The sequence below is a fragment of the Momordica charantia genome (assembly GCF_013281855.1).
Source record: "Momordica charantia cultivar OHB3-1 chromosome 10 unlocalized genomic scaffold, Mcharantia_2.0 BLBB01000010.1, whole genome shotgun sequence".
NCBI classification, from domain to species: domain Eukaryota; kingdom Viridiplantae; phylum Streptophyta; class Magnoliopsida; order Cucurbitales; family Cucurbitaceae; genus Momordica; species Momordica charantia.
In genome coordinates, this window is record NW_028275158.1 from 17,920,474 (window position 1) to 17,937,072 (window position 16,599).

The 16,599-nt window shown below is 34.0% G+C and overlaps 1 long non-coding RNA gene and 1 pseudogene across 7 annotated transcripts; both read right to left on the bottom strand.

The window, feature by feature from the left end:
- Positions 1-1,617: 1,617 nt before the first annotated feature.
- LOC148208721 (uncharacterized) lies at positions 1,618-4,614 on the bottom strand (annotated as a pseudogene).
- Positions 4,615-5,222: 608 nt separating this feature from the next.
- LOC111013396 (uncharacterized) lies at positions 5,223-10,887 on the bottom strand. Of its 7 annotated transcripts, none has more exons than XR_015788391.1 (6): positions 7,831-10,887; positions 7,643-7,733; positions 6,264-7,553; positions 6,010-6,180; positions 5,527-5,613; positions 5,223-5,434 (listed from the first exon to the last, which is right to left on the bottom strand). It is a non-coding gene; the product is annotated as an uncharacterized LOC111013396 (long non-coding RNA). The 7 variants fall into 7 exon arrangements; XR_015788392.1 differs by having other exon boundaries at positions 6,264-7,361; positions 7,449-7,553; positions 7,643-10,885; XR_015788390.1 differs by having other exon boundaries at positions 6,264-7,733.
- Positions 10,888-16,599: the final 5,712 nt, after the last annotated feature.

The window sequence follows — 16,599 nt, forward strand, 5'->3', positions numbered from 1 at the left end:
TAGGGAAAAATACACTTTTGTTCCCTAAGGTTTGAGGTAGGTGTCTATTTGGTCCATGAAATTTCAAAACGAACACTTTTAGTCTCTGAGGTTTGAAGTAAGTGTCTATTTATTCCCTAAGTTTCAAAATAGACATTTTTTATCCTTCTTGAAAAATAGTTCTAAATGGTCATCCGACCGTTAGTGGTTTTTCATCTCTCTTCTCTTCCTCTCTCTTTCTCTTTCTCCTTCTCTCCAATCTCCGACCAACAACGACCGACCATTGTCCAATACATAGCGTGGAGGTTATTGATATATATTTTTTTTTCTCTAAAACGAGGAAAAAATTATTATATGAAACTATTGGTACAAGAGAATTTAATTTTTCTAATAACATTTTTGGTGCCTCCACTCGTCATCGACGACAGGCGATAGGTAAAGATAAAAATGGTCGCCGATTGTTGATTGGAGATGGGAGAGAAAGAGAAAGATAAGGAGAGAGAAAGAGAAGATGGATGGAAAACTACTAACGGTCAAATGACCATTTAGAACTATTTTTCAAACTTTAAGAACAAAAAATGTCTATTTTGAAATTTATATGGACTAAATAAACACCAACACCAAACTTCGAGGACTAAAAGTGTTCGTTTTGAAGCTTCAGGGATCAAATAGACACCTACCTTAACCTCACGGACCAAAGGTAGGGTATTTTTCCTAATATTTTAATAGTAAAAATTATAACTATGTCATATATATATATATTTATTTATTGTAAAAGAAGATATTTTATACCTCTATATATATATTTTTTAATATTGAAAATTATAACTATGTCAACCAACTTTGGTATATATATATAGGTATATGTATGTATTTTAAAAGAAGATATTTCACGCCTAGTATTCATGTTTCTTATTTCTTATTTTCTTTTTAAAATAATAATAATAAATAAAAACCAGAATTGCATTTGGTAAATTTTTGTTTGTTCTTTCTATTTTTATTTTTATTGAAAAGAGAAACAAAAATATGTTCGGTAACAATTTATTATTTCTTATTCTATAAATTTTAAATTAAAAGAAAACAAAAAATTTATATGGAAATTATATTTTTTCAAATTAAATATTAAAAAGTTTCAAGTTATAATTATCTTTTTATATTTATTATGTTTTTTATAAGTAAAAAAATGTTAAAAAATTTTATATATGTTTTAGAAAAAAAATAATTATCAAATGCTATGATGTTTTTCCTTTTTTAAAAAAGAATTAATCAATAAACAATAAATGTTTTTTTGTTTCTCAAGAATTAGAAATGAGAACAAAAAAACATTTATTGTTTATTGATTATTCTTTTTTAAAAAAGGAAAAACATGATAGCATTTGATAATTATTTTTTTTTGATGGAAAAAAGAAAATAATCATTAATTTTTAAATTCAAAAAGTAAAAAATTTATATGAAAATTAATTTTTTTAAAAATTAAATATTTTAAATCTTACTATATTATTACCTATACATCAAGAATGATAGACAAGGAAAACGACAAAAACATGAAGCAAAAGTAGTCACAACACATATAAGACTGTTAGAAATAAATCCTCTCTCCATATATCTTAATAAAATATAGAAATTAATTTTCTAGCTTCTTCTCTCATTCTTTTATTCATGATTTTTTCGACTATTCTTGTTTCCATTTTCGTAAATCCTTATATAATGTTTAAAAACTAAAAATAAAATGCTCTGTAATGAAAACGAAGATGAACAACAAAACGGAAGCAAGAGAAACTTTACGAAGGAAGAACTCCTATTCATTGAATTGATCATTGTTTCAAGCATTTATAGGGAATTAAGAAAACTGACCACTAACCCACTATTTAGGCCACTAACCCAATACTTAGGCCACGACCCTTCAAAGTCTCTTTAACCCAATACCACTATTCCACTATGCCTTTAAGCGACAAACTCTCCCAACATACAAATTCACTCATCCACTACTTAGTTAATTACCAACCAATAAATTACCCACTATGAAATTAATTACCGAGCATAACTCGTAAAATTGTGGAACCACTGACAAAGAAACTAATACATGTTTGCACTAATTCTTAACACTCCCCTTTAGTGCAAACATAATAGATACATGGAACAATATTGTGCACTTCTGATTACTTCAATATTCCTCCATAGGAGTAGAAATCGCTTTTGTCTCCTTCATACAAAAATAATTCATTGTTGCATTGAGTTGCTTCTCCCTTTTCAGTTTCTTGACATGATCAAGGAGTAGAACATCATTTCTTCCTCATAGCACAAAAAATCAATTTGACATGTAACAAGTTCCAAATGAATCATGTCATAACAAAAAATATCAATCCTTCCTGAAGATTCTCCAGTAAATAAATACTTCAATTCAATATGGCCATTATTTCCCAAACTCGAGTGACATAAGTCATGCTAACACCAACCGACTTCATTAGGCCAAAATCATGAACGCTTCAAAATCTTCATCAAGCAATACATTAGCAATCACAACACCTCGATAAGTAATCTTTGGATTGCAACTTTCAAAACAATACTCTAAACCTCAAGTTGTGTCCAACGACATACACATTTGAGTAGGTCAATCCAAAGTAAGTTTTCCAAGCTTAAGTTCTCCAAGATGGTAGACAACACCAAAATTCTCATGTTGGAAAGCATCTCCCTCAAGGCTTTCCCTCCATGCAAATCCTTTCAACTGATCAAAAGAAACTTTTCGATCAACTTCACCTGCAACACCTACAAAGACTCAGTATATGTAGCCTTTATAGTTACCCTTGCAGAAAAACAATAATCCGACCAAACAACCAAATGTTAACCCAGCAATAAGTCCAGCTATAAGGCTAACCTTCAGATTATTTAAACAACTTAAGCTTGTACCATCTTTAGCACAAGAATGAGTAGAATTTCTGCCACAATTCAACTTGTTTCTAGAAACACTCCTAGTATCAGCAACCTGCGAGACTAAAATAAAATTATCCTTCAAATTTAGACGGTAGCAACCACCTCTACAAGGAACATTGCCTAATTCACAATTTTCAACATTGACATGTCCTACCACATCAGGATGTAAGGAATTACCAGCCGCCGCATTGACTCTTCTTCCATGATAAGTACAAACATCAGAGAGAAGAGAAACATCTCTAGTAGTATGATGAAAACAACCAGAATCAACAAACCAATCCTCATTGTAATTAAAATAAGCGTTAATACAACAATTAACGAGTTGATCAATAGCTTTAATTGATAAACAATGTTCCCAATTGAGTTGTTCAGCTTGTTAATTTCCTGTACAATATATGCTTCTGCTTCTTTAAGTTTCACTCGACAATTTTGTTTAATCTGACCTGGTTTCCCACATCGACTATATACCACCTTCACTCGACAGTCACCCTTGATATGTCTCGACTTTTCGCATCTAAAACATCCTTTTGAATTACCTTTGGACTGCCTTCCATTTCTAGAATGCTTGCTATCATCTGAAGAACATTCAGAAACATAACTTCCTTTAATTTTGTCTCTTGTATAAAGAATACCTTCTACGTCGGGAGAAGACCGCTTGTTGTCACCAAACATTTGTTTCACCAAGGCTTCCTGATTTGATAGCAAATTTTCCAACTCAATGATAGAAGGTTGATTTACCCAATCTTGTATCGAGGAAATAAACGACATAAACTCCTTTCGTAGTCCACGAATAAGATACCGACGCAAACGAGCATCGCTAATGGGTTCCTCATTGTCCAATTCTGAAATTTCATAACACAAAGTTTTAACTTTCAGAAAATATTCTAAAACCAATAAATTACCTTGATTTTTTCCAGCAAGTTCGTTCTCAAAATACTGCAACCTTGTCGTGTTCTTCTGAGTGAACAACCTTTCAAGTGTATCCCACACTTACTTTTAGAGAATCTACATCACGAACATGCTCGATATACTCCTTACCAATAGAAGTTCGCAAAGCAAATAAAGCTTTGCCACATTTGATCTTCCACTTCCTTCGTACCTCAGTATTTTGTGGAGTATCATATGTAATTACACTATCTTCACCAGATATAAGATACCACAAATCTTGCCCTTGTAGAAAAGCTTCCAGACATAGCCTCCAGTAGCTATAATTATCATCGGCAAGCTTGTCTACACAAACATTGCTTCCACTGTTCATCTTCACCGAGTATTAAACTCAAACACCAAGCACTAAACTCAAACAACAAGCACTATACTTAAACAATGAGCATTAAACTCAAACATAGGAAAAAGAACCTGGCTGCTCTGATACCATGTAACGAAAACGAAGATGAACAACAAAGCGGAAGCAAGAGAGAAACTTTATGAAGGAAGAAATTCTATTCATTGAATTGATCATTGTTACAAGCATTTATAGGGAATTAAGAAAACCGACCACTAACCCACTAACCCGATACTTAGGCCACAACCCTTCAAAGTCTCTCTAACCCAATACCACTACTCCACTATGCCATTAAGCTACAAACTCTCCCAACATACAAATCTACTCATCCACTACTTAGTTAATTACCCACTATTAAATTACCCACTATGAAATTAATTACCTAACATAAGTCCTAAAATTTTGGAACCACTAACAAATACATGTTTGCACTAATGCTTAGCCTACAGGTATAAAGAAATAAAGAATGTCATTTTGTGAAAGTGATAAAAAAACATATCATTAATCGTTTATCAAACAACTTAGAATACAAAATACCACTACTAGAATTTTGGGTTTTCTTAATAGGCTGCAGTTTGTTGACAATTAGTAAACCAATAAGTTCGTAAAGTTTTTTTATCCATTCCAACATAAATGTGTACAACTTCATACATATGATGGATGAAAAATGTTCAGTAAAACGTTGATCAAACATGCATGAACAAAGTCTTAAAAGATTCTAAAAAAATTTGAACAATAACATTCAAACAAAATTTGACATAATAGAGTACCTCATATGCGTTGAGTACGAACCCAATTAAGAACTTATTCTCTGACAAGATAGATACTTCAAAATAATGTGTCTTACGAACTAGTTCTACCAGAAAGTTTAAATATTCAGATTAATCGAAATGTTTAAAATTACTACACATTCAAATGAACAACTAAGGAAATAGTTAAGAACAATTCACAACAAAATTTTTCTGTTCGTCAGGTGTGAGTTTAAATAAGCATGATAGTATAAGGTAGCCAGAAGTCCCAAAAAAATGCCTAACAAAAGTACGACTACCAATACATGAACATTGAGCTCGAACGTTGTGCAAGCAAAAAATATATTATATGCAAAATGAGTTCATGGACAACCCAAAAAAGATAATTCCTCATATTTTATGCAAAATCTAAGTAGGACCCTGCAAACTCGGCCCACTCCATTCTTAACATATTGATGTCGTCTTTCGTATATTCACGCAGTTCAAGTTTCATCTGTAACCATAGAATCCGTAATTAATGAAGTTCGATACATTTTGAAAATATACATATGTTTTGACTTTAATATATGCAAACTTTTTACTTACTACATCCGGGATTGAAGTGCTCTTCTGGTTGACTATGACCCACATGAATCGCATCACATAATACCCACATACCGTCGATCTTGAGCACTATGCATACAACAAGGCATGAGATTGTAAGTCGATAATAAATACAATAGTAATTACGAACCATTTCATGAGTTCATTAAATTTTTTTCCTTTACACATTTCCATTCTACCTTGATTATGTTGCATTTATTGAAAGCCTTGCAAACCGATTGACATTAATATTATAAACTTACTAATTTAAGCTTATAATCATTAGGTGACCTCTACATACCGGTTAACGACATACATGATATCATTGTCGAGACGATTTCTCAAGGGGTTTATCGAATAAACCATGCTCTTCGAATAATCAATTACGATCAATATCCAATGAGGTCCATGAATTAAAATTAAATGAGAAAAGAAGTTAAAATAGTCACACTAAGCATAGTAGCTATACAAATGATGAGGACTTACCCATTATTGTATGGAAAAAGAAGCAATTGACCCGACTCTATTGACATAAGTCGTTTTGTCAAAGTTTTCGATCATGATTCTTTCGACAGATTGGATGTTGAGAGTGATCCAGCATCTAGAAATTTGCACAAATGTGATACACCTTGCGTCACCAGGTTATTGTATAAGGATCTACAAAACAAAATAAAAGTCAAACATTAGCGATATGACAATTTTACCGTACTGTTGATCTCACTAGAAGTCACGACACTTACATGATGTACGCACTATGCAAGGATCAGTTATCGGCTTCATATGACAAAAAGTTTATACGAAGTCCGTCCATATCTTACAAATACATTTACACCCAAACACTTCTTCATGCACTGTCAATTTTATTTCAGACCTACAGATCTTCATTTCACGAAATAAGCATCGTAAAGTAATTGGAGTTGTTCGATCATATTCGATAGGGTACAACTCAAATACTTCTTCTCTCGTTGCACCCTCCTTTGTTGTTGAAGGAAGTAACGTTAGTCTTACACTACAAAATAAGTCAGTACTTAAAAAATATTAAATTATGTTACCCTATTTTCATTGATGGCAACAAGGTGTCTAGGTTATAGTACATGTGAACCTAACTCTTGGGAGGGTAGGTTTGACCTTGTCTTAGTTGGTATAGGCAGATGATAATCCTTCTTCAAAATTACATCAATCAAGACCTTCACATTGTCTCCTTATACATATGCTTCAAATATCGTTCCTAATGCAACGATGTTATCGATTGACCAAAATTCTAGTAGACAAGAATTCCCCTCCTAATTTGAAGTCATCCACGATAAAAAGTCAATAATGTTATGTCTATAAACGTGAACTAATAGAAGTGGAATCTTACCTTAATCGAGACATTTTTCAGCGTACTACTCGTTGCCTACAGGAAAATGATCAAGCCGCCTAAATGAGCCCTGTGTCGAAGGGATAAGAACAAATAATCTAAACAACAATGTTACCTTTTCTTGCCTTTTTGGTGCTTCAACTTTCTCCACTTCAACAACATTACCTTTTTTTTCTCCTTCCTTGATCTCCTCTACTTTACTATCATTTGACTTTGAAGAATTTTGTTTATATTTCTCCAATTTAACTTCCAACTCTTCAATTTTTTTTGGCATACTTCTCCTTGAGTTTCGAATGAACCTTTTCTTCTTCCAACTTTGATGTCGAACTTTTTGTTGGTAGTATTAAGACTTTGTTATATACTTACCCACTCCCGTAATTCACCCAGGACGGTCTCTACCACCCAACGCAAGTGATAGTGTGTCCTCACCTACAGAGTTGTTGCCATCTTCTTCACATTGTGTAACTTTTATCTCATCCTAGAATTGTAGAAGGGAATGAAAATAAGTAAAAGATAATTCAGTATAGCAAAATATTGGTATGTCGATTCTTAGAATGCGTTCGACCACTTCTCCAGTACATTCGTCGACAATATTTCCCTCTTTATCCATACGAGCTTTCTTCCAAAGCGTGCATCGATCCCTTGGGTCTTCATCAGATGGAGAATTTTTCTACAAACAAAAAAAATGCACACTTAGTGAATACGACTTGAACGATCAAGAAGACAAATATTATTTATGATTCAGTAGGTGAATCTTACCAATTCTTTTAAGAGATTTGTACCCCTTTCGTGACATTTTGTGGTTGTATATATGCTTTCCCCGCATTTCTCTATTTCGCTAACTTAAATTCTTTATAATAGTTTATACATTAGTATCAGCCTTATATGTCTTTGTCTATATATATAAAAAACTAACAACAAATATATATCATCAGCATTAATCATACCTTAAAGTCTTCAGCTAGTCTAGATTAATCGGCAAACTTATACCAGTACTCTTGTGGAATATGGGATTCATTGGTAGATGGAGACTTCAACTTCGTTCGATCATCAAGAAAATGACGCGTATATAGGTGACTGTCAACCTATATTTATATTGACGAAATAATGTACTCGCAGATTGTAAGATATTTTTCTTCGTTCTTCGGTCCACAACGAATCCACCCTATTTTGTCAATAATAAAGAGATAAGATTAGTGCATATATCCCAATATAATCATTATCTTTTGGATTAAATGTAATTATATATGAACCAACTCAAATATCTTTTATTTTGTCTTCGTCGAAACCGATTTCCAATTGTCATATAATATTGAGACATGGTGACGAACGCACATCTCAATCGAGCTACTCAATTTATGCCCATTCTCACCTATTGGTTGCCCTTCTTCATTGTATTGAATTGAGTAGCTGATTGGGACGTGCTTTCGTCACCATGTCCCAATATTATATGACAATTGGAAGTCGGTTCCAATGGAGACAAAATAAAAAATATTTCAGTTAGTTCAAGTATAATTACATTTAAACCAAAAGATAATGATTATATTGGGATATAGGCATTAATCTTATCTCGTTATTATTGACAAAATAGGGTGGATTCATTGTGGATCGAAGAACGAAGAAAAATATCTTACAATATGCGGGTACATTATTTCTTCAATATAAATATAGGTTGACAGCCACCTATATAATCAATTTTCTTGATGATCCAACGAAGTTGAAGTCTCCACTGGCCAATGAATCCCATATTCCACAAGAACATTGGGATAAGCTTGTCCCATCCAGACTAGCTGAAGACTTTAAAGTACCATTAATGTTGATGATATATATTTGTTGTTTGTTTTTTTATGTATATAGACAAATGCATATGAGATTAATACTAATGTATAAACTATTATAAAAACTTTAAGTCAACGAAACAGAAAAATGTAGGGAAAGCATATATACAACCACAAAATGTCACGAAAGGGTACGCGAATCTCTCAAAAGAATCGGTAAGATTCACTTACTGAATCATAAATAATATTTGTCTTCTTGATCTTTCAAGTCGTGTTCACTAACTGTGCATATTTGTTGTTTGAAAAATTCTCCATCTAATGAAGACCTAACGGATCGATCCACGCTTTGGAAGAAAGCTGTATGGATAAAGAGGGAAATATTGTCGACGAATCTACTGGAGAAGTGGTCGAACGCATTCTAAGTATCGACATACCAATATTTTGCTATATTGAATTATCTTTTACTTATTTTCATTCCCTTCTACAATTGTCGGACAAGATAAAAGTTACACAATGTGAAGAAGATGACAATAACTCTGCAGTTGAGGATGCACTATCACTTGCATTGGGTAGTAGAGACCGTCCTGGACGAATTACGGGAGTGGATAAGTATATAACAAAGTCTCAATACTACCATAAACCAACAAAAAATTTGACATCAAAGTTGGAAGAAGAAAAGGTTAATTTGAAACTTCAGGAGAAGTATTCCAAAAGAGTTAAAAGAGTTGGAAGCTGAATTGGAGAAATATAAGCAAACTTCTACAAGGCCAAATGATAGTAAAAGTAGACGAGACTAAGGAAGGAGAAAAATGAGAGGAAACTAAGGAGGAGAAAAAGAAGAGGAGACTAAAGAAGGAGAAAAATAAGACAATGTTTTTGAAGTGGAGAGAGTTGAAGCACCGAGAGGCAAGAAAATGTAACATTGTTGTTTAAATTATTTGTTCTTATCCCTTCGACACATGGCTCATTTAGGCAGCTTAATCATTTTCCTGTAGGCAACAAGTAGTACGTTGAAAAATGTCTCGATTAAGGTAAGATTCCACTTCTATTAGTTTACGTTTTATAGACATAACATTATTGACTTTTTACTGTGGATGATTTCAAATTAGGAGGGGAATTCTTGTCTACTGGCATTCGGGTCAATCGATAACATCGCTGCATTAGGAACGATATTTGAAGCGAATGTAGAAGGAGACAATGTGAAGGTCTCGATTGATGTAATTTTGAAGAAGGATTATCATCTGCCTATACCAACTAAAAGACAGGGTCAAACCTACTCTCCCAAGAGTTAGGTTCACACGTATTATGACTTAGACACCTTGTTGCCATCAATGAAAAAATGGTAACATAATTTAATATTTTTGAAGTACAATGACTTATTTTGTAGTGTAAGACTAACTTTAGATCCTTCAACAAAGAAGAAGGCTGCAATAAGAGAAAGAAGTATTTGAGCTGTACCCTATCGAATATGATCGAACGACTCCAATTGCCTTACGATCTGTAGGTCTGAAATAAAATTGACAGTATATGAATAAGTGTTCAGGTGTAAATGTATTTGTAAGATATGGACGGATGTCGTAAAACTTTTTGTCATATGAAGCCGATAACTGATCATTGCATAGATGCTTACATCATGTAAGTGTCGTGACTTCAAATGAGATCAACAATACGATAAAATTGTCATATCGCTAATATTTGACTTTTATTTTGTTTTGTAGATCCTTATAGAATAACTTGGTGACACAATGTGTATCACATTTGTATAAATTTCTAGATGCTGGATCACTCTCAACATCCAATCTGTCAAAAGAATCACGATCGAAAACTTTGACAAAACGACTTATGTCAATGGAGTCGAGTCAATTGCTTCTTTTTCCATACAATAGTGGGTAAGTCCTCATCATTTGTATAGCTACTATGCTTAGTGTGACTATTTTAACTTCTTTTCTCATTTAATTTTAATTCATGGACCTCATTGGATATTGATCGTAATTGATTATTCGAAGAGCATGGTGTATTCGATAAACCTCTTGAGAAATCGTCTCGACAATGATATCATGTATGTCGTTAACCGATATATAGAGGTCACTTAATGATTATAAGCTTAAAATTAGTAAGTTTATAATATTAATGTCAATCGACTTGCAGGATTTTCAATAAATGCAGCAGAATCAAGATAGAATGGAAATGTGTAAAGGTAAAAGATTTTATTAACTCATGAAATGATTCGTAGTTGCTGTTGTATTTATTATCGACTTACAATCTTATGCCTTGTTCTATGCATAGTGCCCAAGACAACCAGGATCGACAGAATGTGGGTATTATGTGATGCGATTCATGCAGGTCCTAGTAAACCAGAAAAGCACTTCAATCCCGGATGTAGTGAGTAAAAAGTTTGCATACATTAAAGTCAAAATATATGTATATTTTCAAAATGTTTCGAACTTCATTAATTACTGATTCTATGGTTACAGATGAAACTTGAACCGTGTAAATACACGAAAGACAAAATCAATATGTTAAGAATGGAGTGGGCTAGAATATGAGGAATTATCTTTTTTGGGTTGTCCATGAACTCATTTTGCATATAATATATTTTTTGCTTGACAACGTTCAAGTTCAAGGATTTTTTTTGGGACTTCAAACTACCTTATACTATCATGCTCATTTAAATTCACACCTGACAAACATAAAAATTGTGTTCTGAGTTGCTCTTAATTATTTCCTTAGTTGTTCATTTGAATATGTAGTAATTCTAAACATTCGATTAATTTGAATATTTAAACTTTCTGGTAAGACTAGTTCGTGAGAAACATTATTTTGAAATATCTATCTTGTCGGAGAATAAGTTCTTAATTGGGTTCGTATTCAACGCATATGAGGTACCGTATTATGTCAAAGTTTGTTTGAATGTTACTGTTCAAATTTTTTTAAAATCCTTTAAGACTTTCTTCATGCATGTTTGATCAACGTTTTACTGAACATTTTTTATATTATTTATCATATGTATGAAGTTGTACACATTTACGTTGGAATGAATAAAAAAAGAAAACTTTACGAACTTATTGGTTTACTAATTTTCAACAAATTACAGTCTATTAAGAACATGGCTCTTTGTAACTTGCCTATCATTACATTATATGACAGGAACCGGTAATAAAAATTTCAAGATTGACATTAAGAACGAGAAGTTGCCAGGTTTCATTATGTTGTTAGACCACATCCTGATAACCTTAAACTTGTTAGGCCATTTATATCTTAATTTCAATATAACAAATGTAAGTCATTACCTGTTCTGGTCATCATTCATACTGTAACATTGAAATCTTAACTCAATATAAATCGGTCTTGTTATATGTTGTAACTATATCTAGATTACCGCATTTATCAGATTATTTCGTAAGTTTACAAGAAAGTTTTGAATATTGATTATTGATAGTCTCGTTAGATGATGATTGTTTTCAATCCTTGTGATATACTACTAGTTTGTACTATATTGATTACTGATATTTTGTGCTATGTTACTAAAAGATGTAGGAGAGGTGTAGGCATGTTGGTTATTTCAATCGTTATGTTCTGTTGGGATCTTTGTTTGGTCATTGTGCTAGGTTTGTTTCAAAATGTTGGTTTCTTCATCTGTCCACGAGGAAATTTGAATTTTGTTCAATTTGGTGCATTTGTGTTATGGTTTCGTGAAGCAATGTTGATCTAACAACAGATAAATTTGAAGCTAAGGTAATTCTTTTTGTTGGGATAAACACTTAATTTTATGGACCCATTATCCTCTCTGGTATGAAACTAATAAGAAATAGCAAATAAAAATAATAATTCTTTAATGGAACTCCTCGGTATGCTCAACAATAAAATGTGTCTCTTGCTTACAATTTTGATATTGGGTGTATAAGATCTGTTCAAAATTAATAGGGAGGAATCTAGTCTCATTAGTTTTTTCATTTTTTCCCATGTATGAATAGGAGCCTTACCAAAGCGGTGCCAGTTGGTTTCCAATTGCTCCCACCAAGCTGAAGCACCACCCTTTAGCTTGAGAGCTACGAGTTTTACTTTCTTGTAGTCGGGCATTGTCATATACTCGAAAAAACTTTCTACGTTCTTGATCCATTCAAGAAAGCATTTGATGTCTATTTTCTCATTGAAATAGGGTGGATCCACCTTCATCTTGTAGTCACTTTGTTCACGATGGTGATTTTGATTGCAATAATTTGGTCGCTGGCCATGCCTCCACTACGGATAATCCTCTTCATCACTGGAAGAGTCCATTGGAAAATTTTGTCGCCAAGGAAATCTACCATAGCGACGGTGATTGGGATGATGCCGCTGCCAATCTTGGAACTGTGGAAGAGGAAACTGAGGTTCTCGATGTCCTCTTGGTATCCTGTCATGAAAATCTTGATTGGGAGTGAGGGATATCAGGCTGTTTCCCTCGAATAGGATGTGGTTCTTGAATAGGGAGGGGATCTTGGAGTAATCTTGGAGTTGGAGGATACGTATTATGACCAATTGTAGTTCCCTGCTCCTGTACTTCCTTCCCATTCTTCTTTCTTAGTTGTTCATGTTGTAGTTGGAGGTTATCGATTTTATCCACCAATACATTCAAAATGTTACGAATCTCAACCATATTCCACTGTAGATTTTTCACAGCTCCTTCAACCATTAATAAGCGAGTGGTTGATTATCGTGGAGAGGGGACGGCAGTAGCTTCCGTCTCTTTTTCAACGAGTGAAGAATCTCCTCGTAGAGAAGTGTTCCTCTTTCCCGCCATTTGCAAAGCCTAAGATCTTTGGATGCTCTGATACCAGTTTGGTGTAGACTAAAGATCAAAAATCTTATTAATGAATGAATTGCCTCTCAAAGATACAAGGGCCACTTATTTATAGGAAGAAGGCCACGGTAAAAGGATAGTAATCCAACAGTCTAAGCCTAACTGCCCCAACCAACTAAACTAAACTAACTTAAGTAGAGTTAGTTACATCATATACAATAATAAATATCTCGAGACAATAAATCTCGGCAAATACAGGAATAAATCGAAGAAGAAAAAGAAAGATCTCACTTAAAAAAGTGGCACCAACTACCCATTATATCTGATTGTAGGCACCTCTCCAAAAGAAATCTCTAATGTCCAGATTGAAGACCCTCGTGTTGTGAACACGCTGTCAAAATTTCACCTTGATCAAACCACGGATCAACCTCCGATCATGCAAAATACGCTACTGCACAGATTTTTTTCTTTTCTAATTCTTTTTCGTTTTCTCTCCTCGTTCTACATGCAAACCTTTTCCCTCTCTCTCTCTTCATGTGGTAGGCAGCTGCACAATAAATATATAATATAAAAAACCCTAAAACAACTAATGACCCATGTGGGCCATAAAATGTTGGGCTTTCACACAGTGTGAAAAATACCCAACAAATCTCTCCTTTTTTTCACTATGTGAAAGAAATTTTCATTCCAGCAACGAAATAACAAAACTCAAGCTTTTCTCTTGGTAGATTCTTTGTCAACATATCAGATCCATTACAATCAATATGTATCTTCTCAAGTTCAAACAGTCCATCATTGAGAGCATCTCTCATTTAGTGATACCTCAAATCAATATGTTTCGTTCTCGAATGAAATGTTGAATTCTTATCAAGGTGAATAACACTCTGATTATCGCAGAATATCACATACTGTTGTTGCTTGAAGCCGAGCTCCTGTATAAATCGCTTCATCCACAACATCTCCTTGCACGCCTCTGCTGTTGCAATATATTCTGCCTCAATTGTAGAAATTGCAACACACTTCTGTAATCTTGACTGCCATGACACTGCACCATCTGCAAATGTCATCAAATAGTCGGAAGTAGACTTTCGGTTATCTAAATCTTCTGCCATATCTAAACCAGTATAACCGACAAGCACTGGCTTTCCACTTCCAAAAGTGAGCTTCAAAGTGGAAGTACCTCGCAAATATCTCATGATCTACTTTACTACCTCCCAATGCTGTTTACCCAGATTGGACATAAACCGACTAACACTAATATCTGGTCTAGTACATACCATGACGTACATTAAACTTCCAAGTTCCAACTACTGGAAGCATATGGAACTGTGTTCAACTCTTCCTTCTCTTTATCTGTAGAAGGACTATACTTGTTACTCAATTTAAAGTGATTGGATAGAGGAGAATGTACTACTTTAGCCTTGCTCATGTTGAATCTTTCAAGCAACTTCTCCATGTAATGCTCCTGAGACATATACAGTTTCTTGGATGTTTTGTCTCGTGCTATACGAATTCCAAGAATCTTCTTCGCTAGCCCCAAATCCTTCATGGCAAAGGATTTGCTCAACTGTTACTTCGACGTGTCAATTCTTGAAATATTCCTGCCAACAATCAAGATATCATCAATGTAAAGCAATAGTATAATAAAGTCATTATCATAAAACTCCTGCACAAATATGCAATGATTGGAAGTAGTCTTTTTGAAGCCTTGCTCCCCCATAACTAACTCAAACTTCATGTACCATTACCTTAGTGCCTGTTTCAACCCATAAATATTTTTATTCAATCTGCGCACAAGATTCTCCTTGACTTTCTCCTCAAATCCCTCTGATTGTTCCATATAAATTTCTTATCTAAATGACTATGCAAAAATGCAGTCTTGACTTCCATCTGCTCAACTTCCAAGTCAAGGCTCGCTGCCAAATCCATAACTACACGTATAGAAGACATCTTCACAATAGGAGCAAAAAATTGATCAAAGTCAACACTTTTCTTCTGACTTTGACAACTAGTCTTGCTTTGTAATATGGTCGTGAGGTATGTTCTTCTTGTTTCACTTGATAAACCCACTTATTTTCCACTGCGGTTTTCCCTTTAGGCAACTTGACAAGGTCAAAAGTGTGGTTTTCATGCAATGATTTCATTTCATCTTTCATTGCATCAATTTATTCTCTTTTGTGCTCATCTTCCATGGCATCCTCATAACTCTCAGGCTCTGCTCCATCAGCCAGTAACACATACTCATCAATAGGATATCGTGTGGAAGAACGTCGATTTCTGGTAGATTTTCTAAGTGAACCTCTACAAGAGCCTCTATAGGAACTTCTGTTTCTGACGGCTGTTCATGAACATCATCATCTACCTCAACTTGTTCTGGACCCTCTTCCTCATCTGTACCATCAAACTAGTCATTTTGTATCTCATTTTTAGTCTGCGTAGAAGATTGTGTCAAAGGAACTGAATCCAAGTCAATCAAATCATCACTATGCTGAAACTATATCTGTTTTATCTGTCTTCTTAATATCTTCTATAGTGGGTCTTCAACAAATACAACATCCCGACTTCTTATGAGCTTCTTTTGTACTGGATCATACAATTTATAACCGAACTCATCTTGGCTATAGCCAAGGAACACACATGGTCCTGTCTTTACATCAAGCTTCAATCTCTCATCTTTTACACCCAAAGACACGCAGGTGAATATAGGATATCTCGTTATCTGACCAAATTCAATTCAGGATTTCAAAATTCAAAGGAACACATGGTGTGAGATTCAAAACATGCACAATTGTGCTTAATGTTTCACCTCAAAACAATCTCGACAATTGTGACTGTGAAAGCAAACATCTCCCCCACTCAACTAGTGTTTTGTTCATTCTCTCAACTAGCCCATTCAACTGAGGAGTCTTCAGAGGTGTCTTTTGATGTCAAATACCATTACGTCTACAATATTCATCAAAAGGTCCACAATACTCACCTCCATTATCGATCCTGATGTACCTCAACTTTTTACTAGTTTATCTTTCAACAAGGGCATGAAACTGTTTAAATACTTGCAACACTTATCATTAGTCTTTAACATATAGACCCAAGTTTTCCTCGAATGATCGTCTATAAATGTCACAAAATATGAGGAACCTCCAAGTGTTTTTGTCTTC